This window comes from Rattus rattus, chromosome 8, assembly GCF_011064425.1.
Source record: "Rattus rattus isolate New Zealand chromosome 8, Rrattus_CSIRO_v1, whole genome shotgun sequence".
Taxonomy (NCBI): domain Eukaryota; kingdom Metazoa; phylum Chordata; class Mammalia; order Rodentia; family Muridae; genus Rattus; species Rattus rattus.
The window spans coordinates 24,464,115-24,488,877 of NC_046161.1; the positions used below are offsets into that span (position 1 = coordinate 24,464,115).

Genomic DNA, 24,763 nt, shown 5'->3' on the forward strand with positions numbered 1-24,763 from the left:
CAGTTACAGGAACTAAAAGAAGGAATGAATGAATGAGATGCCTGGAGTATTCATTAGACCCACAAGCAAACCATACAGATTCTCTTCAATTTATAAAGAAAATCTGACCCTAAAAGCACATCATCATGGTTTTTAAAAACCACAGGTCAAAAACGAGTCTGATGTGACTAACCTATTGAGCATCATAGCTTATAAGTACAGTACAGTGTGGAGTTTTAGCTCAGCACGCACATGACTGCGTGCCTGATGACTGTGATAGCTACGGGTGGTTGCTTCTGCCTATCATTACAGAAGACTAGTTCTGAATACCACACAGCTTATGAATATCCCCCAAAAGATCATAATTAATTTAAAGGACTCTAGGGAGAATTGGAAGGGAGACTTTGGGGGTCCACGTGATCCAGATGCATCATTTATATGAATGAATTATAAAAGAACAAATAAAAGCTATTATATTTTCAAATATCCAACATAAAATGTCTGCTGAAAGTGACCGGTATGTGTTCTGTATGTATTCCAGAAGGAGCAAAGAAAGAGAAAACAGAAGAAAGCGCATTCAATGGCAAAACATGAAGGAAAACTATTTTAATAGCTCTAAACACACATTAAGGCATATATTAATTAGCCTCTCAATCATAAGCCAAAAGGAAAATTTGAAAACATCAAGAAAAAAGAAGCTGATGGCATACAAAGAAACCCCTTTGATATTAGATTAGTGGTAGAAATTGATATTTTTATTTCATGAAATGGTGTAATGGTATATTCAAAAATGAAATTGTGGAATAAGAAGATTATATCTGGGAAAACTGTTTTTCAGGGATACAGAAGAAGTAAAGACTTTTCAAGAAAAAAATTTTAAAAACAGAATTATTGTCAATAGACTTTTCAGAAAGGAATGCTAAAGAAATTTCAGGTTAAAATCTAAAACTTCTAACAAAAAGTGTATAAAATGTTTCTGGATACTACTCTACACAAATTTCAAGTGCTATACTAATTGTGCCATGGAATAGAAGATACCTAGGGGACCCCTACCCACTCAGAGGAGAAGGGGAGAGGGGTAGGGAAAGGATTGTGGAAGGGGGTGACTAGGACGGGGCAGTGAGCAGGATAAAAAGAGAATAAGTAAAAAGTTAAATGAAAAATTAACTATAGATATAATAGTTTGATGAAAACGGTTTGATAAATACTATATAGGTATATAAATTTATCAACATCATAAAACATGGGAATAGAAGTTAACATGAATAGATTTGGGAAACTGAGGAGGCTGCCAACTTAGAGTAGAATGCTGTATCAGAATTTTTATGTTAGCTCACAGTAGCCACAAAGAATAAAAAGATAGTGGATACCACAGAGATTATTTTTAAAATTAGAGTACATTGCTACACACATGGATACACACACAGACATAAATCATGAACCATCACATTTCCAATGAAAATCCTGAATGAGAATAAAGGAACAATAAATCAGTCCTAAAGCAATTAAAATATCAGTAAGAAATTACTGCAAACAGTTCAATCTAGTATAAAATGATTATTAAATGCATCAATCAAAAGCCATGGAATAGCTGGTACATAACAACAAAAATAAGAAAATGAACCAACAGAATGCTACCCACAAGAAAGCTATGTAGTGTGAAACGTGAGCTCTAAGTAAAGACATGAAAATATGCATTTCATGGAAATGGAGGCCTAAAGGAAGAAAAGGTTCCCATGCTTCAACCAACTAAAATGGACTTTAAATAAAAAACAAATTCAAAAGATGATGATGGTCATAATCTACTTATCAAGAAATCAATTCATCAATACAGCAACTGTAGACATGTGTAGACTTGGCCCTTAGCAAAATAAATATGTTAAATAATTATTAAAACCACAATAATTGTAAAATACTCCTGTGTGACATTTAAAACAGAAATTCAAGTGGAGATCATTTTATTTAACAAACAATATATAATTCTTCTTTTTATTGTTTTATAGTAATCTAGAAATGTTCCAGGATAAATAGTCCGTTAGCTTTATAAAACAACAAATTTTACAGAATAAAAAAAATGTGAACAATTTTGACAAAAATAATTGATAGAAGGAAAATTAGAAAATTCACAGATCTATAGAATTTTTGTAGTATACAGATAAAGAGTCAAGGTATGCCTAACAGACTAAAGCTGTAAATAGACACTCTGACAACAAGGGCATCTGACAAGGACACTGATTTAATTAAGGAAGAGTGAAGAAATATGTTGCACAATACATAAAATACATATGTACTATCCAAAGGTGAGCAGGAAGATTCATAAGTGTGGACATGTTTAAGTCCTGGAAATAACCAGCAAAGGGTACATAACATAAAAACGTATGTGCTGCAGTGAAAATGATTGAAAAATATATTTCTTTTATTTATATGAACAAATTTATAGATTTTTTTTAAAGCCAAGTGCATATGAGCATGATTAGAGGTTTCCTTTTAGACGCTATCTGGAGGTAGATTTCTTTTTCCTTAGAATTTAATTTCCATATCAATGTATCTGTACTCCATTCATTTTCCTGGGTGCTCTGTTGATAAGATGGTTTTAGATTTGCCTGTAGTGTTTTCCTGTGGTGTTTTGTACTTCCTCCATCCTCATCCTTTAACACCCATTAGGAAAGGTTAGCCGTCTCGATTGGTTTTGTCTGAACGTACAAATGCAGCTCTCACAGCATTGATTATGGAACAAGGATGTGTTCTAACTCTATTTCCTATATTATGTCATTTCTTTTTAGACAAATCCCATGAAGTAGGTACTAGTGTTATTCTGATTTCACATATAATAAAATTATACCCAACAAAGGGGAGGGAGAACCTGTAGAGACCATATCCAGAGGTTAGGCACAGAACCAGGTTGAGGGATGGGGACACACACTCATCTCCAAAATTTTACCCAGAATTGCTCCTGTCTGAAGGAAATACAGGGACAAAGAGTAGAGCAGAGACTAAAGGAAAGGTTATCAGAGATGGCCCCACCTGGGGATCCATCCCATACACAAACACCAAACCCAGACACTATTGCTGTTGGAAGAAGTGCTTGCTGACAGGAGCCGGTTATAGCTGTCCCTTGAGAGGCTCTGCCAGAGCCTGACCATACAGATGCAGATGCTCACGGTCACCCATCAGACAGAGCACAGGGACTCCAGTGGAGAAGTTAGGGGAAGGGCTAAAAAAGCTGAAGGGGTTTGCAACCCATAGGAAGAACAACAATATCCACCCACCAGACTCTCCAGAGCTCCCAGGGACTAAACCACCAACCCGAGAGGACACATGGAGGCACCCTATGACTCCAGCTGCATATGTAGCAGAGGATGGCCTTGTCTGGCACCAATAGGAGGGGAAACCCCTTGTTCTGTGAAGGCTGGATGCCCCAGTGTAGGGAAATGCTAGGATGGTGAGGTGGGAGTGGGTGGGTAGGAGAGCACTCTCATAAAAGCAGGGGGAGGGGGGGAGATAGGAGTTTTGCACAGGGGAAACCAGGAAAGGAGATAACATTTAAAATGTAAATAAATAAAATAGCTAATAAAAAGTAAATGAAGGCACATGGCATTAGAGTAAGCTATGAGGCAACCTCAGTGGTTTGAGCTGAGTAGTTTTGCTCTACAGTAACCCACCTCAGTAACTGCTTTCCCAAATATCAATTGGTATCTTTATGTTCTGGTTCCAGGAGTTCATCTACTTGACTTTGCATGCATTAATTTTATAATGGTTCCAGAATAGTTTTTGGTACATAGGATTTTTTTTCAGCAGTGGTCATGTTTTCATATTATTTTACATTTGTTTTATTCATATTTTGCTCTTAAATTTCTCAGAGTGAAAGCCAGAGAGACTTAACAGAGAAACATCTCCCTTTCTTCTGAAGCAAGTTTTACTTTGTATTTTTGTCTTTGACACTGTTCCTGGCTTTCGGGAATGGCTGTTTCTGTAACTCCAGTATCAGTAGCTGACAGCAGATCCTGAGAAATCTCTGCTCACCCAGTCTGGCCTAAACAGGAAGAGACCCTCAAGATAGACATTCTGCCCTGGCTTCAGTATACCTTTGTGTGTTTGCTGGCATGTGAAGATTCACATGTGTGTACTACACAAATATACACATACACATTCCCCATACCCCAACCATACACATAAACATAATTGCTATCTTTGTGTAATTGTTACTTCCGTGTAGCAAAGGACCTTAATAAAATTTGGCTGTGGGTTTTCTCTGCTACTATTGGTGTGTACTCTGCCCAGTGAGCTTCTCCCACAAAAATCAAGGTGTCTACATGTGGCTTCTGATCAGGTTTACAGATAGGGTCATCGTCACATGTAATACTAAAGACAGAACTGATTTTAGGATTGCGTATCGCCAAATGCAAGATCCAAGCAAACTCTTCCTCATAGTTTATTTAACTTGAAAAGGGGATTATTTGTAATATTCTTGTTTGCTTGGATTAATATCGGCTGGTAATGTTCTGCATGCTAAAAAGATAAAGGAAGACTTGGGGAGCAATGTATTTGCGGGTCCACTTATACTTTCCTTCTTTAACATTAGCTTCCCTTCCTGTTTTCCTCCACGTCTCTGGCTTCCAATACAAACTGCTCTGGAATGTTCTTTGGCAAGCTCACATATATGCTACAATATTCTTTTGGGGTGTGGCTGCTCCCTTTCCATATTTGCAGGATCTAATTGAATGGTCTGGTCTTGCATATTTCTGTCTCCTGTGCTCTCTGGTGTTCTGTGACTGCGCCTTTTACTCCCAGCCCGCCTTCCTGCCGCCTCATTATCATTTCAGGAAGGAGGAAGACTGATATATGTACTGGCTGCTACCTCCTGATTCAAGGTCTCCTGCTTTGTTTGAGAAGTAGATTTCCCTCATCCTATGTATCATTAAATGTGCATTCAGATCTACCAACTGCACTTTCCGCGTGTCAGCTAAGCCTAACTTAGACTAATGAAGCTATTCAGTGCCTTCAGGAAACCTCTCAGCATCTATCTCCTTCAAATAAGGCACCTTTGTGAATGAGTTATATAGGCTCTTGGAGTCTCAAGCTCGCACATATGCTGGTCCATTGCTCACTTTAAATTACGTGGTCCTTTTCATAGTGTCATGCTTTCGTCTTCCTGCTTTTCTCTTCCTTCCTTCCTTTCTTTCTTTCTTTCCTTCCTTCCTTCCTTCCTTCCTTCCTTGCTTTACTCTCTCTCTCTCTCTGACTCTCTCTCTCTCTGACACTCTCTCTCTCTCTCTCTCTCTCTCTCTCTCTCTCTCTCTCCTTTTTCTTAGATGGGAATGCACCATTGTATCTTTACTCCCTACCGTGCTTTGAGATGATTTTTCTCCACCAAAATTTATACTGAAATACAATTGTGAACATAACAATTTTAGCAGGAAGTAGGACCTCCCAGGGGTAATTTGGTCATAAGAAACTCATATTCATAGGAAGCTAAGGTTATTCCCATGAGAATGGACAGGGAGGAGAGTATGTTGGGCTAAAGGGAGTCAGGAGCCTTCCAATGGTTTCTCTCACTGCAAGGCTTTCTTCTGTACAACCTTCCCCCTTTGCAGTTGTGACCTCATGGTCTTGGTCTTCCCAAACTCTGAGCCAATTTAAACTCTATCTCTTTATAAATTACCTAGTCTCAGCTATCAGAAAATGAATGAAGACATTTTTTACATACACTAACAGCAGTGCAGAATATTGTATTATAATATTCAGGGATATTAAGTTGATCTCCACACCCAACACAAAAAGGCAGTGACAGAAATGGTAAAATACTGCACTCCGAGATCATTTTGGGGTCTCTCTCCCTCCCTCTCCTTTCTCTCCCTCTCTCCCCATGTCTTTAATAATTTTGCTGTGATTTGTTATAGTTCATTTTTGTGTGGCTAAAACCCTGAAGTGTCCTGGAGCACAGGAACATGGTAGCAATTGAGGTTTATTTCGGACACCGAAGACAAATAACAGATACTGTGATAAACCCAAATGGAGAGGGCTTTTCTCAGCCAAGATGTCCGAAGATTCAGAGTTTGGTCGGGCACAGATTTACTTGTGCTTCAGGCATCACAAGCATTGTCCTTCCTCTCTCTGTGCCACGTAGTCTGTGGCTTTTATTGCAGGCTGTGCCATTTTCACGTCACAAGATAACTATCCCCAAATCAACCATTCTGCTTCACCAGAGACTCCATCCAAGTTAAGAAAGGGAAGTGGCAGCAGCAGTTCCTGTGACGTAAAACTCCCAGAATTCTTTGGCAGATGACTACGTACTTCTCATTATCCAGAGCCGAGCCTTACATTCAGCTCCGGTTGCAAGGAAATCTGAGAAAACGCTTTTTGGTTTTGCACAATACTTGGCATGCACTCAGCACCATGTTGTTGGTGTTTGTAGAAGAAGACAGAGATTTTTCAGGCACGGGAAGAAATACATTGTGTTTGATAAAAAAAAAATCTCAGCTTTGCAAAAGTAACTGTCCATAATTGATGGCTGCTGGCAGGTTGGGGAAGGACTCACTTTTCTTTAAGTGCCCACAGGGAGTTTGGCCATACTCCAGTGTCTATATGGACAACAGAGATTGGACATTTTTTTCTATTTTTATTCTTGGGATTTGGAGGAAGGCCACAGGATGTGGGTAGGATCTGGAAGGACTGAGAAGTAAAGGTTATTGGGGTGCATTACGTGAAATTCCGAAGTAATCAATAAAAGTCCAAATGAGCAATAAAAATATTTTGTAGAAAATACAAAAGAAAGAGAAAGAAAGAAAGAAAGAAAGAAAGAAAGAAAGAAAGGAAGGAAGGAAGGAAGGAAGGAAGGAAGAAAGAAAGGAAGGAAGGAAGGAAGAAAGAAAGAAAACAATGACATCATGGAGTTTCTTAGTTAACATATGGCCAGATTGTTAGACGCTCCAGAAGGAAAATCAAACCCGGATTCTATCAGCTATGCTGCAGGACATTTACTTTGTATTCTAATTTCTGGACCTAATCCAGCATGATAAACTGAAATAATGAATTGTGTGCTTTCTGTAGTTTGAGTTGAAGATTCTTATTACTGGGTCATGGCCATTTCCAGCCATTCTTATTTTCAATCTGAAACCAAATCACTGAGAGACAACCGTTCAGATGTGCCTACGCTCTCCATGGTGGCTTCTCATTATTTGTATCCCAAAAAGAAGAGAATGAAATTTCAATTTCTAAAGGAAAATAAAAACAAATTATAGTAAGCCTTCACAAGAGGGGAAAGGTGCTAGCTTGTCACCACTCCATTTCCTCAAATAGGTTATTTGATTTTGCTTAATTGTTGGTGAAATTTTCTCAAATTGGCAATTATAATCGGGAGCTGATTGCTTACCTAGGTAATTTACAGATTTCTCATTTGGCAAGAATCCTTCATAACATTTCTCATAAAGTAGGGCTTTAGCGTCCCTTAGCTGACGTGTTCTTCTTACATATATTTTACATCTGGAAGATGTTCTTAGTTTTGTCCATAGGATGTTTGCATGCTGCTTCCATAAAGAACATATTTCTCATGAAACCGAACAGTTGGGGTATTTTTTTATATTTTTTTAAAAAAATCATTTAGGGTTCCAATGGTATTAATTATTTAATTTTCAGAGCAGACTAAATAATCAAGGTCGGGTATAAATTTATCAAATTACTCTGGGAACGATAAATCATGTTTTGGTATAAGGTGTGAATTTTAACTTTGGTGCTGTCCTTCTCAACCCCCCCTTTAACAGTTACTCCACTTTCATTTTGTCAGCCTTGTCTGAAATCAAAGTTTAATTATTCTTATTTGCTCTTGGACTGTGTGTTAAGATAGAGTTTATCCAGCAGTCCAGCTGTTTTGAAGATAATTGGTGTAGAATTCAACCTGGTATAAAATAATCCTTCTGGGCACAGAGCCAAAGCAGGGACATATTCTCCAATGATGCCCAACTCTCCATTACTTGTAAGCCACAGATTTTTCTACTTTAAGTCAAATACTGTGCACTGTACAATTGCGTTAAGCACTTGAATTACCGAGTATGATTTACATTTTTAATAAGCGTCTGCCTTAGGAACTTTTATGAATTATTGCATTGGGGGGATGTTTTACCTTGGTGGAAAAGGTTATTCTGTGGTCAATTTCAACACAGTAGTTGTTTGGTTTTATCTCTTTGGTATATACTTGAGCATTGAGATGTATTCTGTATGTAGTTGCTGGGGGTGTCTTCTTGGTTTAATTATCCACTTGACAGACACTGATGGAACTCTTATTTGGTTGTAGGCATCAATGCTCCTCACCCCCTGAAATGAAGTTGGGAGAAAGGCTTCGTGGCCTCTAGAAGCAGGACACTGAGCAAAGGAGTTGCTTCTTCTGTGGTCTCGTTCCCTTTGTGGTACGAGTGCCTCTCCCTGGTGGTCTATTCATTTATTTTTACCAGATGCTTGAATTCTTAACTTGCCACCAAGGCGATTGGCTGGCTTGGAGTCTACAACTGAGTAGAGAGCAGGACATTTAGGTTTGGATTAATGCAGTTTACCAGCGTCATCTATCTCCTCTGCTCCGCTCTGTAACTAAAGAAGAAACTGACAAGCCCCAAAGGAAGCCTGATCCTATAGATGCATGAGCTGCCTGGCAACGTATGTTAATTACCAGCAGCTAATTTTGGAGCTCATTTCATATGGAATAAAGTGAGAGCTGGCCATTTCCCACCTTCTCCCGGTTTCTTCAAGAACTAGAGCCCATTCTTTCTGTAGCATTCCCTAGAGGGAAAGGGGGTGTATGTCAAACCTGATCCTCCTATTGAAGTTCACGTTCTTGAATTTTCAGGTCGGCTAACATTGCTTGCAATAAATGATGCTTTTCTTCTGCTGCTTTTGATTGAAGAACACTAGAAATCAGTTGGGGAGCAGGTGCCGCATTGTGTTAGATTAACGCTGATTGAATTCTTACACAGCCAGCTGATTGAAGCACGTGTTCCGCAAGTTTATGATTCTGCAAACACTAGGTTGCAGCCAGGAGGGTATTTTGCCATATCATGTCCCTTAATCAACACCCTCGCATCTGTCAATACTGTCAGCTTGCAGCTTGGATTCCTCAGTCCACTCAGTAAAATAGCACCCTGCGCTGGCCACAAGGACAAAAATAGATTTCGAGAGAAAAAGGAGCCTTGGTTTCAAATGCTGTTTCCTTCTCACGCTGAATGGATGAACATTTACATTATGGAAATAATGAGATGTTCATCAGACTTGGTAATGACACTGGATGGTCACAGGCCTTCTCTTCTTCACTTAACAGCATAGAATTTGCTAACAGGATGAAAAAGGATAAGTTGATTGTAGAAAATTCTTGGAACTCCCTGTGGGGGCACACCAGCTGCTGTCACTGGATGTATAGCCAACACTCGATGGTGCTATCTTGCATTTTAAAGATGCTATGCTGCTCTGTCATCCACTAGAGGCCACCTTACAGGGAAGGAAGTGGAATTCACTGCTAGGAGAACAGACACATGCATAGCAGAAGGATTTGGACAATCAAATACAGATCAGCAGGCTTCAGTTTTTCTTTTCCTTTTTTTCTGCAACTGTTAACATGTATTTCATGTTTGCATGTGTCTATTTCCGTTGATACACATGACATAGTGTGAGCCTGACATTCAGAGTACCACTTGCAGGAGTGGGTTTTCTGCTTTTCATGTAGTTTCTGGGGATCAGATTCAGGTAGTCAGCTTTGGAAGGACGCGCCTTTACCCATTGCCCTATCTTGTTGTCCCAGATGATATCTTTTTTACTAAGACTGTAACCTAGATTTAAAGTGATCTAGTGAGCCCCTAATCAGCTCAGTAGTAAGTTTACCTAGGGAATAGCCACAGCAGGGGCAGGTGTGAAGGCATGAGGCGTGAATGGCCTTTTTGTCCTAATTGAGTACAGGCTAGTCAATCATTCATTCACAATTCACGTATACAATTATTTTTCTCACATACATATTATATATAAATTATACATATGTTGTATATATGCATATATTATATATATAATCTCTTATAGGAATTACTTTAAGAATGGAGAGCAGATAATCTTTGATTCAGTCCACTCATGATGTCTATGCTTGTGCATTTTGTTATATATATCTGTATATGCAGGCATGCCCATACACATGTATATGTGCATGTGGTGGCCAAAGATCACCTTATGTTTTGAGAGAGGGCCTTTCACTGAACCTAGAACCTGTTGATTCAGGCAGACCAGGAAGCCAGAAAGTCTCCTGATTCTACATGGAGTCACTAGCATGCTCGCCCCCACACCTGACTTCTTTTTAAAATGGGTACTGGTTGTAGAGTCCAGATTGTCTCCTTTATTCAGCAAGCCCCCTACTAACTATAGCTTCTCCCAAACCCTAGTTTCTTCATATATAAATGGGATGTCTCTAAGTAAAGTGGACTTTGAGGCTAAAGGGATTAATACTGCAGAAGAATCTCTTCTACCTAGCGGCCCATTGTTGAACTTAGGTCTTTTTAGTGCTCTGATAAGATAATCAGTGGATCTGGGTGGCGGAGTGATGACACTTGTATGTCACCTGGTATAAATGCCCTTTTCTGCATGGAGGGCTCCTATTCTCTTGTCATGTTTTAAGGCTAGGATTTACAGCATATTCTAAAATCCTGCTGAGTAAAGCTTGAGACGCCGCTAAGACATAGTCATCACAATGTCATAACCTTAAACTCTCTCCAACAACTTTCTAACCCAGAACCCAGTCCTGTGCATTATTCGCATGCACAAATATATAAATAGCGAAAATTGCATCATGCACACATAAAATTGAACAGATGTTTGTGTAAGCTATGAAAGGAAACAAAAGAAAGATTTGATACCGAAGCCATTAAGCTTCCTAATCTCTCTAACATTTACTCAAAGAGGAAGAATAAGCTAATACCTCCTCTATTGAATGCTCCCTGAGTTACATTTAACATCTCGCTAATAAATTAATATCTATTTATTAGGTGCTGGGCATTGTAAGGCTTCATCCAAGCTTGTGGTCCTTGCCATTTCCCCACTGTTTCACCTGGTTAGCATTCCTCAGAAGACTATTTGTGACATGAACCCACTGACTCCACCCCATTCCTGTCAATGAAGGAACTCTGTGAGTGGAACCCAGACACCTTGTTGTGATGGCCCTTAGAGGATCCTGTTACACTTTAAAATTTGGGAACCTCATCTAACTGTGTTTAAAGCTTCTGGCTAAGACAACATGTAGAGAACCTGGTCCAAGTAAAATCTCAAATCATATTTTGATTAATATTCTAAGTCTTAGGCCAGTACTGTGCAGTATAACTCCATAGTACATGCATGAAACTAATTTTGAATGCTACTTCCACTGCAAGAAGTCATTTTCCCCACTCAGTGTCAAATATGGCCAAATAGAACGTGAATCTATTTACATGTGTGAGGTGAAGTTTCTTTGAGTCCTGGCACTTTACCTAGGATCTCACACACAGGTAAATGGCAAGCTGGATTAGAGGGCCAGTGTCCAAACTGTGCTCTTGAGTTCTGTGAAGACTAGCTCTTCATGCCTACTGACAACCCCTGTCTGCCCTCCAGAGATGTTAAATATCATTTCATGAAATTGAACCAATTCAGTCAAAAATAGAGCTAAGCAAATTTTCTTCAGATACTCAGAGCTGCCTCTGATGCTGGGTTTAGTTTCAAGGAAACAGATGAGGCTATCAGGCCTTTTTCTCTTCCAGTCCCCCTAGCTAAGGAAGGGGATTGCTTTGACTGTGAGAATCACAATTTCAACAATACTCAGAGAGTCTTTGCCCTGTTCCTCAGAACAAAACCATTACTGTTAAAAGAGCAAAATTTGGACTGTCAGTCATCCAAATGATCTTTGCTCCTCATAAACTTGTCATTCCCAATCAATAAGAAAACTGTGAAAAATCTTGACATAATGGTCAAATTGCCCTTCACCACTTAAATGACATTATTGAATGTTTTCTTTGTATATTCTGAAAATAAGCCTAGAAATGTATTCCACACAATAGTGGGCCTGTTTTAGAGACTTAAATGACAGTCTCAGTACTTATGACCTGTTACAGTATAATCCATGGGACAGCTCTGAAGCTCAAGAAACACATTCACTTAATCTTGCAAACACTTCTCTCAAGCTCCTCCAAAGAAAGCTTAAGAAACATTTAGAATCTATTGAATAATATGGTCTTTTTCTGAAAGTGAAGTCCCCTTTTATGTATTGCAAAGTACCTATTTCATCAAAATCAAGGATTCAATTCTTTTATCTCTTCTTAAAGAGAGTTGAGTATGGTAAATTCTGAATTATAGGCTCTGGTTGGGAAGATACAGGCCACTGTTGTATTTAGTACCTTGACCTTTGGCATGATAACTGAGTCCTTCTTTAAAGCAGTTGTTTTCCCAAGGTTATGTCAATGTTCTCAAGTGGCCTCAAGGTAAGCTCCACACATAATAATGCCAGTTCAGCTCTCTTGGGTTTCTTCTCAGTTTGCCATTTGCTGTCTGGTCTGGGCAGATGAATGATAAATGATGACATCTGTGCTCATCCCAAGAAGTTTCTACTTTAAAAAATGGGGGGGATATGCTGTATTTTACATATACACGATGATACCTTAAATTAAAATGTTGACAGGTGTCGTGGAAAAATAATACAATTCTAAAAACAATTATTACATATGATTTATGTTTAAAAGGAAGCATTTTCCAATGCTTCTTAAAAATCTTCATAAAGATTCCTTCTGCTGAAGACTTAGACAGTCACAGTGTCATTTCTCAGATAAGAAAGGGAAAACCAGACTGGTAAGTGACTTTGTGTAAATGGCACCAAAAGTTATCCCTAGATTTTAGAAGTCACTTGGAGTGCATTATACAGCAAATCACAGAGCGCTCCATTTGCAAAGCAAATTAGCAGAATATCTGTTTTATATCAAACATTTAACTCTAAAAAAGTCCAGCACTCTGCTTTTTGGTTGTGTGTAAAGGAAGCTAAAGTGACTGATGCAAATTAGACTGGTGGTATTACGAGAACCAAATCACTTTCTAAACGCTTGGTACTTAGTACTTTAATTTGGAAGCTGATTTTGTAACAGACAGGAAGGCTGCATTCAGAAGACAGCACTATGATATGTCATAAAATAGTGAGATTAAGATAGAAGACTCTGACTTAAATACGAGTTCTGCTTTTAATTCCCTGAGTATTTGAAGGATTAAAAAGACTAGAAAATCAAGAAATAAAACTTAGTTTCATCTGTTGAAGAAAGGCTACATAGTAAGTTTGCAGAACATCTGAAGTTACCAGTCTTTGTGATGACACTATCTAGTTGAATAAAATATCTTTATATAGGTTAAGGTAGAGTAATTTATAGAAGTATATAGATTGGGTTATAGAAGTCCAAGCTTTGTGCAGAGCATTCAAATCCACAAGGTGTTTAGCATCAGAAAACTGGCCTTTGCATGATCAAGGTAAGTCAAAGGAAATTCGGTATCATGGAAAGCTGTAAAAATTCTTAACACTAATGCATGTGCAACCAGAAAATAATTTCCAATGGGAATTACAAGCCTTCCTATTAATATTTAGTGTTTATCAAGTGACATAAATGTTTCTAGCAACTCCTGTTTAAAATAGAATTTGTAGCTACTCTCCCCCAAAGACCCTGAAATATTTATATGACTGGTACTAGGAGGAGGGGTACTGGTGGAAGTGGGAAGGAGGGATAGGCAAGTGTAACATACATGATAGATGATTAAAAGTTAAGTACTCATATATTCCATGTACATTTCCATGAGTATGTCATAATGAAACCAATTATCCTACATAATGACTGTTTGCTTTAGATAGATATAGATAGATAGATAGACAAATAGATGATAGATATATGCATGCATACATACGTACATACATACATACATACATACATACATACATACATACATACATGAGATACATGTGTCATCTAGTTAGAAATATTTTGGGAGCACTACAGTAGCATAAAATATCTCTGGTGTCCAGTGTAGCTATTTTTTCTAATATCATAAGTCAGCAAACTCATAAACTTTTCTGAATCTTTGCCATAGCCATTTGACATTAATGATTTTCAAGGAGGAGTGTTTCCATATAAAAATAAAATTTGGATAGGAAGAGAAGCTCTGTGACAGTGTGTCCATACGAAGTCATCTTAAACATTAATGGGCAGCTCACAGTATCTGGTAGCACAGACCCAGTTTCCTAACAGTCCTGGAATCTAGAAAAATGAACAGTTCAGGCATCTTCTGGGAATGCTGGAGAGTTAGAAATAACGTCCTCTGAAGTGTTTGGAGTCATCAAGGGATTGGAAGGAGGGGAAATTAATGAAGAAGATTCAGAAATAAAAGGTGTTTGCATTAGGTCCATGCCTTGTAACAACTTTTCATTTGGAGTAAGAATTTGAGGAGTGGAAGGGTGTTCTGTGTGGTCAATGAGAGTTAGTTTCTGTGGAGTGAAGCACTCTGTTTCTTGAAATGGGTTTTGGCAAGGCTAAATGAGACCTTCCTCAACATGGCCAGTTTTGACTAAGAAAACCTAGAAGAATGCTGTTAAAAGTTCCTTTCTTTTAAGGCACAGCATTAGAGTTACTATCTTCATTTTCACTGTTGTATTTAGGATTATCAGGTTCCCCAAAGACAAGCCGCTTAATCTGAGTTAGAATTGACGGTACACACACATCTGCTTCGGGGACCCTGGGGCCAGCACCTGAAGGAAAACCTAATTGTGATTAACATGAAAAGGACCAGAAGGCTTGGACAGAGACAACTGGTGGATCAAGATCAAGGAATGGACAACTCTATAGGATAGCCAGACAGTATAATGACATGTAGGAATGGACATTGAGAGACCATGCCCCATGCCAGTAACTCAAAGTAAATACCAGCTGAAGCAATCATGATGGCCCAAAGGAAGGTGCTTTTGCTCTGAGGATCGTGTATTAATCCAAAGTTATACAACGCTGTGGATGCCATTGTGTGAGGCTAATTTAATGATGTACATTGCTGGGAAAGGATTAGTGAAACCTCCCATTTCGATGGCCTGTTCCTAATTTGCATCTTTAACGAGGTGGGATCCAAGCCAGGTTCTGTTCCTCTGTGCTTACTTCACAGGGACTGTGTTTATTTTTGATAATTACAAATAAATCTTTCTCCCTTTTCTCAAGCTGACGGAATAAAACATGTGGGGAGTATGTTAGTGCTAGAGCCTGAATAGCTCTCCAAAATGGGAGAAGTAAAATCCAATTATAACTCCTTCAAAAATGTAATTAATGTTTTCTTCCAAAGAGGATGCTTGCTACATTTCATTTTAAAGCAACCATCTTCTTCACAGCTTCTTGTAGCTTGTCTCATAAGAAACCTGAACCATGGGGAACAATGACTACAAAAAGGATGCCATGGCTGGGCAGTCCTAAAAATGTGAATATTGGGAAGATATACGTTCAAGAGAATTCAGTCTGGACATTAAAATCTGCTCTGATAAAGTAGCTTTTTGATTCATCTCCAGAGAACTCAGGAAAACACAGCAGATCTCTCAAAGTTGGCTAATTTTAAAGGTCTGCCAAAGAAGCCAGTGGGGTTTGGGGAGAGGCCTATGTACTTCTAGACCCAACTAAGTACCATTCAGGGGTACTTAAGAGCCATCTCAATGACTGCAAAAGCTGCATGGAAAAGCTGAGGACTTATGTATTATAGTAGAGCCCTGGGGTAGAAAGAGGAAATTAGTATGTTTTAAATGTAAATCTAATCCAGAGACACTTATTTAAAAGCTCCATTGGCAACAGGCAGTGCAACCAGGTTTAGACATTAGCCCTGACATCGAACTAAAAATGATCTCTACAGAAACACAGCTCCCTCAAGCATAATTTATCAGCTATGTGAAAATAAATGGATAAGAAGGCTATTGATAGGAAAGTGAGACGAACTCTTAAGCATCTCGCAGTTATAGTAATTTCAAACCCAAGCTGGTTTTGCCCTATAGCTATAAGACAAATGGGAAGTTCAAACAAAGAAACCCAGCCCAGGGGAGACATTCAATGCCATGGAGGAGTGACCACAAGGCTATTTCTCTTTCTGTTGGTTGGCTTCCAAACAAATACAAGCCAGCAAGAACAAGACCCAACAAGAACAAAACTTTCTGCCCAGTTCCCACTCCTAATTCTATGTGTAAAGAGTAGACACTTGTTGAATCAACTCTTCATGGTTATAACCTTCATTCGGAAAGAACTATTTGGGAACTTATGTTCCTACTGAGGTAGAAAAAGTCTTCGTAAGCCAATAAAGACATTGGATTTGTATTTGATGACTGTATCCCTTATGGAAATGGCTGGATATTCTTGTGTGTCAACTAACGCATTGTCTTTATATCAGATGCAAAAAAATATGTAATATGAGTTAGGGTAAGAAAACTGGTTTTTAATAATCTAACTCTGTCCTTGCTAACTATCTGGCCTGCAGCAACAAAACCTGAATTCTTTGAGACTTGATTAATTAGTCTGTACAATGGGACTAAAAGGCCCTTGTCTATAGACATATATATCCGATTATATTGTCTGAGTACAGCCTTCCTTTTCTAACTGTGGTGTCTCTATCACTTCTCCCCTTGCAGGTTCTTGCAAGAGAACAAGAGCTATAAGAACACAGCATACTATAAACACAAGCAGATAACGTATTTCCAGAATCAGAACAAATGAATTGAGGGGCACAAGCACAATATTTGCTTATATGGTCCAGTCTTTGCGTTGCTGAAATGCTGAACTCCTAGAGATCGGGGAGAAGTGCTGTGAAAAGCAGCTGTCTGTGACTTCCTGTGTAGATGAGTTCTGCCTCTATGAAGAGGCACAGTTTGAAGAGGGTCATACCTTGATTCTTCAGTTATTAACCATATGGAGAAAGATCCTGCTGGGTGGTAGTCCAATTTGCTTACAGCAGACTTGTGATCTTTTCTGCCTTGAAGGTCCATTTCTTTTTTTGAGGCACTCTGAAGGATGGCCTCCTTATCTCAGAAGCACTTCTGGGGTGTCACAGATCATCCTGGCTCTGAACAATGTTTATTCTGTGGAGATGCTCATTTAGGGTCCTGTTAGTGACCTCCTGCTCTTCTTATACCCAGAGTCTATTTCTTTGGGCGAGTGCTTTGAAGAATCTTGCCCCTTTTTGCCCTTTTAACATTAAAACAAAGAGAGGGCCAAGTCTTTTCTCTTAAAGATGCCGTGTTATAAAACATAAATGAGGTGTGTAGTTTTCTTTCTGACCCCTTCTCCTGTGAAGCAGGGATCCGTGGCCTTTGCTGTTCATTTCATTAACAATTCTTCTAGCTAGGTGGAAAGTACCACCAGAAAATTAGATTTGGGTGGCTAGTCCTGAGCCATAATAAATAGTACACGGAGAGTTATTCAGCCTCACTTCTGCTTTGTCTCTTGGGCATGGGAGAGAAGCTGTGGTTTGACAGCCATTCCTGACTGAAGCCATACCTGTTTGAAGCCATTCCTGCCAATCCCCAGCATCGACACTACTGTCACTGCAGTCCGTACTACAAGTGCTTGCAACAGTCACTGGTTCTAGAAGGGAAAACTAGAGAGTGTGCCAGGCCAAGAAGGAGTCCCTGTGACAGAGCCCCTCACTTCCAGCACAGCCTGCTACCATTACTGGTGAGGCCGCTTCTATGCCTTCCATTGTAATTCAATCAAGGCCTTGTCTAATCTGGCCTGAGAGTCAACACTGGCCCAGTTCCCTCCCTGAGAACACAAAGAGCCGATCAATGGGGTTATCTATACTGTTGACATTAAATAAAACAATCTCTTGTAACCTTCATAATTAGCATTTACAAGTTAGAAATGGGCACAGTTGGAGCAGAGGTGGTCTTGGCCATAGCAGCCTTGCTACCTGCCAGTCATGAATCTTCTTACTTGACTGCACACGGAGGCAGTTCCTTTGCTCTTGCAGGCTCTGGGCCTGTGATTTTTATTCTTGAGCCTAGATGATATGGACCAGGACTGAGAAGCAGCTGATTACCTAGGGATATATCTTTGAGCACCTCATCAAAGCTTACTTCTCCTCTGTGAAAAACAAGCCTGCCCATTGGTTTTATTTCCTTAGATGAAGTAATTTCTGATGATTATCCATAAAAGACTGTTATTGAATATACAAATTGCCTAAAAGTCTATGGAATGTGAGAGGGACCTATAAAAAATACTACCAGATATTTAAGCAGGAACACATGGAGTCCAGTCCCGAGGGCTGGGTAAGCGGCACGCCTAACTGCTCAATGCCTTGGCCAGCACTGTGGCTCACGGCACTTGAACTTGCCACAACTCCTTGTGAAATTCCAAATGGCAGGGCCAAGCACACTCTGAAATTCCTGTGAGTTTTAAAGGACATTTGCATCCCCAAAGGAAAGGATACTTGGAAGCATACTGATCTAGGGTGAAAACAAGCCTACGTGGTGTCTATTGAAAGCTCTTCTCAGGACATCTGCTGCCCATCCTATATTGGCCCCAACAGACCATGAGGATAGCCACCAGGTACAGGAACTCCTTCCCAATCATCACAATATTGTGATCACCTGAATACCAACGGCTCAATGGGGATGTCTTTGAGTAACATCATCCTTAACTGTGTGTGTATGTTTTCTTCTCTGTTAACAGATTTGTTTTCTTTGGGGGCAGGTGAGGAGCATTGTTATTGTTTGTCTTAAGGAATGATTTTTATAACATGTAGCAAGTGTGCATTTAATATAGATACAGAATTCTACAACCACTCACCTTCACATTTTCACTCCCCCCATTATTCACCCCATACCTGTGAGTAGTCGCTCCCCACACCTCTCCTAACATTATTTTCTCAATCCCAATAGGTTAAAATTACTTACTCTGTACTGCACATAATACAACCATGTCCTGTGTGGTCCTTTGTGATTGTCTCTTCCATATAGCATGCTGCTTTCTAGATTCGTCAGTGTTGAAGACTGCGTCATTGACTTTGTGTATGCCTTTTAATGCCGGAAACAATATTTAGCTGTGTGGATTTACCAGGTTCTTATTGGTCTTTCCCCCCATTATTGAAAATAAAATAACTGCCCGTTGTGATGTTCGAGATTTGCGTGAAGCTATGTATTCATGTCTCATGGGTATATCCCCAGAAATGTAATTGCTGGCTCCTATGGCACAATGAACTATTTTCTGTTGCTACAGTTGAATACTACTGACTGAGCACTTTACACAAAGCAAAAGTTGATTCAGCTTCTGTTTCTGTTGTTTCTGTCATCAATACAGCTTTCTCTGCTGAGATTGTTCTTGTTGGGGACCAAAGAGTTTCAGGACAGTACACAGCGCAGAGGGTGAGATCACTCCTAATTTGTTTTAACTGAGGAAGGATCATTGGCACCGCTGTGACACCGAGTATACATTAGGCTTTGTTCACGGTCTTCACATTTCGAGGATTTAGTCAAATAGAAGTTGGCATGCATCCATGATGAATGAATCACACAGCCTGGCTTCCCAGCCTTGACCATCCTCTGAGCTCTGCTTTTTTATCCTCCTACCCTAGACAATCACTGAGATTTTTACTGTCTTTGTAGACTTGCCCTTTCCAGGGTGTCATTTAATTAGATTCATATAACATGTAACTCTTTGACTGGCATGTTTTAGTTACTGGTACCCACTTAAGTGGCCACCACATCTTTCATAGGCTTGAAAACGCATTTCTTTTTAATGCTCAGTGGTAATCTGTTATGTGGATACACCATAGCCTCCTTATTCATTAGCCTACTTAAGGACTTCTTGATTCCTTATATGTTTTGGCAGTTATAAATAAAGCTGTCACAAATATTCATGTTCAGCATTTGTATGATATGACAGAACTCTTTGGGGACAAAAGTAAGGAGGCCAATTGTAGCATTATATGGTATAAGCAAGTTTTGGACTGTCGAGAATTGCAAAACCATCTTACAATTTGGCTGCATAGTAGTCCCTCCTCACCTTCGGGGAACACACTCTGAAATATCCTCCAGCAAGGGCCCCAAACTGCAGATCACACTGAATCCTAGGTATACTTGGCTTCTCCCAATGCCTACCATATATAGTGAAATATAATTCCTAATAAATTTTTATTAAGAAAAGTTCAATATTACCAACAATAACCAAGGAGAAAAATAAAACAATATAATAGTATAGTATAATAAAATATATGACTTTTCTTCCTCAAAATATTGTTTCACTTTGTTCTCCCTTCTTTCCTTGATGGGGAGATCATACAACTTATGTGATGGACTGGAGTGCTGTACAGCATAGGCATCCTGATGTAGTGTTAGCCTAGTGCATAAGAATTGCATGAAACTGTTATACTATGGCAGTCATCTGATACTTGGTGTGGTTGCTAAGTGAACAACCAGGACTTACTCTATGCAGCCTGGGCATGATGGCAGGAGATGGTTTCACATTGTGTAGAGCATATGCCAACTGTATGTCTTATGCCTCCATCACTCTGCTTTGATTACTGTAATTATGGTAGATCTTGAAATCAGCCAGAGCCAGTCTAAGAAGTTCATTTGTCTCCTTCAATGTTGGGTTTCCTATTTTGTGCCTTTTCTCTTTCCATATAGCTTTTAACTGTGTTTGTCATTAATTACAGAGTGACTCACAGAAATTTTTGCTTGGGAATGCATTAAATTTATGGATCAAGTTGGAAAGAATTGGACAATAATGAGTCTTTCTGTGCCAGTGTGAAATGTCTCATTTATTTAGTGAGTTCACCATTTCTTACATCAGGATACTAGTTTCCTTACCTATTTTCTGCATATTTTGTATATTTGGTACAAAATATTTCATCTTGGTGCTAATATAAATAATATTGTGCAGTAAATTTCAGTTAATACTTGATCAGGAAGCTTTTAGGAAAGTGTTTTTTTTTAAATCTACATTATATCTTTAATGAAACTGCTTATAGTTCATTAAATTTTTTTTATACATCAGTCGTTTCACATTTCCTACAAAACTATCATACAATGAATATTTATATGAATAAGAGAAACGGTTTTGATTTCTTTCTCCCAAATGTATTTTCTTGGCTTACCTTATTGAACAAATGGTTAGTATATCTAATACAGAGGTAAAAGGAGTGATGGGTAGTAACATCATTGCCTCTTGTTCTTGTGCTCTCTCTCTCTCTCTCTCTCTCTCTCTCTCTCTCTCTCTCTCTCTCTTGTGTGTGGGCACATGCATGCACACACATATACATTAGCTGTCTTCTTCATTCTCTAGCTCTCTCTCTTTCCTGTGTGAGTACACACACACACACACACACACACACACACACACACACACACACACTGTCACTTTCATTCTCTAGCTCTCTCTCTTTTTTTCTTTCCTCTTTCCTTCCATCTTCCTTCTCTCATTCCCTCTTTTCTATACTTCTTGTACCCACTTTTCTCTCCTTACCTACCTCTTGCTTCTTTCCCCACTGTCTTTTTAATCTTCCTTGTGTATAACTACAGAACTACTGCAGTGGTTATGATGTCATATGGAATTATAGCTCAATTTGCATTTAACTGATGACAGTGACAGCTAACTTATTTTCTTATACTTACTGGAAATTTGCACATCTTTAATGAAATACATATACAGATTTTTAAATATTCACCAGCTTGCTTTTTTTGTTTTTTGAGTCGTAAATGTTCTTGAGGGACCTAGAAATAAATCACTTATCAAATATATAAATATCTGAACATCTGAAAATATTTTTCTTGTTCTTCATATTGCTTTCCATTTATTTCTGTACTTATGAGAAGGCCCAATACTCTGTAGCTCAGGCTAGCCCAAAAATCACCACAGCCCCTCTGCTCAGCTTCCTAGCCGACTAAAAGTGTTATTCACCACACCCATTTTATTTCTACTTTCTAGATGGTTCTTTCTCACCTGCAAATGTTTGATAAAGTTCCATTTACCTATATTTGCACTAGGTGCTTGTGTGTTCATTAACCTATTTACAAAACCATATTTTATTCAAAATTCCAAAGAGTACGTGCATGATTATTTCTAAAAGTTTAAAAATTTAGCTCACATTTATAGATGTACAAAGTGTACTGACTTGTTTCTTTTAAATGTACACTAAGAGTCACACATGGCGCTTAGTTCAATGCCTGTGAATATCTACTCATCTCGGCACTATATTTTAAAGGTTATCTTCCCACACTCAATTATGTTGGCACTATTGTCAAAAATCAACTGGTAATAAATGTGACAGAAGCTGGAAGGTGTCTTAGTGGTTATGAGTGATAACTGTCTTTACATACCTGGAATATGATTCCCAGTACACACAGAGGAAGGCTCAAAGTGGCTTTTAACTCCAGTCCTAAGGGATCCAATACCATCTTCTGGCCTGCACAAACACCTTCGTGCATTTGTACAGATGCATACACATATACATCTGCATAAAATAAATGAATGAATGTGACAATTTCTGAACTCCCCTTTTATTCTTTTGATCTATCCAAAGATATCTTAAGCCAACACTGTATTTTCTTCACTGCTATATGTCTTACAGTAAAAATTTCTCATTTTTCAAATCTCTGATTATTCTTGTTCAATTTCTTAGGCTCCTGTTGCCAACTTTAAAACAGAATCCAGCTGTGCTTTCTTTGGGAACCACTTTAAATCTAAAGATTGACTTGGAGAGTATTGTCATTTTGAAAATATACAATTCCATTATTCTTGAATATTTGATATCATTCTATTTAAAATGTTGACATTCTTTAATTGATTTCATTAGTAAATTTTAGTTTTAGAGTATAAATTTTTATACTTCTAATTTTAAATTTTGGTTCAGTCAGTTTTACTCACTTGATGCTATTATAAATAGATTTATTTTTAAATTTTTCATTGTTAATTAAAATACACATTTTTATTATATTAAGTTTGTGTTTCCAATTTTTTGAGCTTTCCATATTCATTTTGGTCTGCCTTCCTCAATAGATACTTTAGGATGTTCTATACACTAGATATATCATATGAAGCCAGATAGTTTTTTTTTTTAATCTTTATTAACTTGAGTATTTCTTATTTACATTTTGATTGTTATTCCCCTTTCCGGTTTCTAACCCCATCCCTCTCCCCTTCTGTATGGGCTTCCCCTCCCCATCCTCCCCCCATTACCACCCTCCCCCCAACAATCACATTCACTAGGTGTTCAGTCTTGGCAGGACCCAGGGCTTCCCTTTCCACTGGTGCTCTTACTAGGCTATTCATTGCTACCTATGAGGTTGGAGCCCAGGGTCAGTCCATGTATAGTCTTTGGGTAGTGGCTTAGTCCTGGAAGCTCTGGTTGCTTGGCATTGTTGTTCATATGGGGTCTCAAGCCCTTCAAGCTCTTTTCAGTCCTTTCTCTGATTCCTACAACGGGGGTCCCGTTCTCAGTTCAGTGGTTGCTGCTGGCATTCGCCTATGTATTTGCTGTATTCTGGCTGTGTCTCTCAGGAGAGATCTACATCCGGTTCCTGTCGGCCTGCACTTCTTTGCTTCATCCATCTTGTCTAATTGGGTGGCTGTATATGTATGGGCCACATGTGGAGCAGGCTCTGAATGGGTGCTCCTTCGAAGCCAGATAGTTTTAATCTTCATTTCCAGATCGGTTTCTGAACTAATTTCTCTGACTGAAACATTAAATATAATAATGAATAGAAATATTTATGTGCTCCTTTTTCTTCTAGAGTGCACTTAGGTACAGAAGTAAGCATTTTTGTTTGTGGATACTAGAGCAATATTGAAACAACACATTGTGTGTGTGTGTGTGTGTGTGTGTGTGTGTGTGTATACATATTTCCATTCCTTTTGTAAATTGTTAGGATAGAATCTTTTACACATTCAAAGAATCGAAATATATACATTCAAATTTCTAAGAATTGCAAAGCCCAAACCGCTAAATTGCACCTTCTCTGAGGGTGGCTCCCTCTTTAAGTTGGCTCCTCTTCTTGTAGGCTGTCATTTCTAACCACACATAGGAACTGGACGATGTGAACCAGGAGCCTATGACAGTAGTAAAGGGAAGATCTTGAGATCAAAATGAGGTGACTTTGAAGGACAGCATCATCCCGTTCATCCTTGACTGTGGAGGACCGCCATGGGAACAGAGTGTGGAAAAGTCAGGAGAGGCAGTTGGGCATTTGAGATGGGGTTATAACCTTGTGTAAGAAGCCTTTCAAAAGCCCTATCTACTCTATGTCAGAAGGAGTTACTTTCTGGTTTAATAAGCATCTGTCACATATCTCCTGAATGGCCTATGTAGACTCCTATGATTTTAACAATATAATAAACTTTAATGAGGAAAGCAGCCATTATCATTCCCCAGAGCTGTAACAGTGTGCTTGATTTTACTTATGTTATAAGAGGGGAATCTCCCATCTTGGATCTTGAGTTGTACACAAAAATTTTTGGTCACGCTTTCCTTGTCAAGAGACCAGCAAGTCAAACTAACCTAGTTTCCAATTGCAAAACACAAAACAAAACAAAAAACCCTTTTGATTAATTGCTGGCCATTCGCTTTGCCAAGAAAGTTCAGCCTCAAGTGGCAAGGACAGCTTCCTTCCCTCAACATCTGCATGATCCATGCTCAGCTTCATGAAACTACAAATGAGGCCTGTTTCAGAGAAGTTTTACTTCTGGCTTCCTCCATGGCTGTTCCAATGCAGCAAACCCTGAAGCCCCCCTAGCTCTCTCTGTTTCTGCTTCCCCTCTTT

The 24,763-nt window shown here is 38.9% G+C and overlaps 1 protein-coding gene across 6 annotated transcripts in view; it reads left to right on the top strand.

Annotated features, from left to right (window-relative positions):
* Opcml (opioid binding protein/cell adhesion molecule like) overlaps positions 1-24,763 on the top strand; it is a 1,104,634-nt gene that overhangs the window by 809,149 nt on the left and 270,722 nt on the right. The gene's annotated exons all lie outside the window — the stretch shown is intronic.